The sequence below is a fragment of the Echinops telfairi genome, unplaced genomic scaffold (assembly GCF_000313985.2).
Source record: "Echinops telfairi isolate 266 unplaced genomic scaffold, ASM31398v2 ScPeMD7_3533;HRSCAF=4204_0, whole genome shotgun sequence".
Lineage (NCBI taxonomy): Eukaryota > Metazoa > Chordata > Mammalia > Afrosoricida > Tenrecidae > Echinops > Echinops telfairi.
The window spans coordinates 8,720,940-8,722,494 of NW_022107431.1; positions in this window are offsets into that span (position 1 = coordinate 8,720,940).

Below are 1,555 nucleotides of genomic sequence, written 5' to 3' on the forward strand. Positions count from 1 at the left end.
GTTCTGTAGGGCTGAGCCATAACTCAGAAAGAGGGGAAAGTGCTTCCCATGGAAGAACCTGGTGATGGTTGGTGCTCTGTACCCACTTGGCCAGGCTCTAATTCTCAGTAGTTTGGAAGATGCTCTGAATCATCTTCCATGTAGTGGTCTGATGTGAGCAGCCAATCAGTTGGCAGAGGGGTTTTCTTAGGCGGGCAACCTGCCCGCATCTTATAAACAGATGTTCTGGCAAAGCTTCCGCTCTCTTGATCTTGTGCCCATCTTGTCTTTCTTTGACCTCCAGTCCTTGGGACAAGAGAAGCCTTCAGCCTGCCTCCTGATCTGCAGATTTGGGGATTGATCAGCTACTACAACCACGTGAGTCAGGAGAAACCTCCAGCTTCCTGCCTGACCCATAGATTTGGGACTTGCTGGCTTCCACTGTCACATGAGCCACTTTCTAGAAATAAGTTGCTCTCTCTCTATTTACATGTATGTAGTTAAATACATTTCAGTGGTCTTGCTCAGAGAACCCCTGAGGGCTTAGTGGGCTCTGCACTGGGATGCTAACTGCAAGATCAGCAGTTTGAAATCAGCTTCTCCGAGGGAGAAAGATGAGGCTTTTTACTCCTAAAGAGTTTGAGTCTTGGAAATCCTCAGGGCAGGTCTACAGTGTCCTTTAGGGTGGTCATGCGTTGGAATACACACGAGGGTAGGGAGTGTGGTTTGACTTTTCATTTTGCTGTTCTAGAGAACCCTGCCCAACTCAAACCTTCAAATAAGAAGATTCCAGAACTCCTGTATTCATTTGGTTATTCACTTAGCAAGCACTTACTTGGCATCTGGAACCCTGGTGGTGTAGTGTGTTATGTGATGGGCAGCTAACTGCAAGGTCGGCACTTCAAGATGAGACTTTCTACTCCCATAAAGAGTTACAGTCTTGGAAACTCATAGGGGCAGTTCTACCCTGACCCATAGGATCTCTGTGAGTCGGCATCAACTCGGAGGCAGTGAGTTTGTTTTCCGGGTATTTGGCATCTACAGACACCTGCAAAGAGATACTAGAAAGGTAAGAGACAGCGGCATCTGTCTCTGAGGCACCCATGTCTCCTGGACAATGAAGGGCACTGTGAACCAAGCCCTCGCCGCCCTGGGGAAACCTGGAAGAGAGGTTCCCTGCTTTGGGAGACTGTGGTCAGATCAGGTTCCTACCATGTTTTGTTTGGCTTGAACAGTGTTGTGCTACATGAGCTTACACATTTTTGAAATAGTTGTTAAGGTTAAAACTTTTGGAAATTTCACACACACCCTCCCCACACATATTTATAATCCAGAGTTCCAATTTCTCTTTTAAAAAGTAGGATATCTAGGGACCATGGGGTCACATTCCCGCCTGACTGCCCAGGGCTGGTGCTGAAGTGCACAGCTCCTCCATCAGTTCCCCCAGCATCAGCTCCATCAGGGCATGCCCTCCATTTCTTCCCCTCACCCCTCCTCCACTGCCTGTAGACCACCATCATGTTACCAGCTGTGACTCATTGAATTGTGTCCCCTTCGGTGGAATTGAAATACTGGC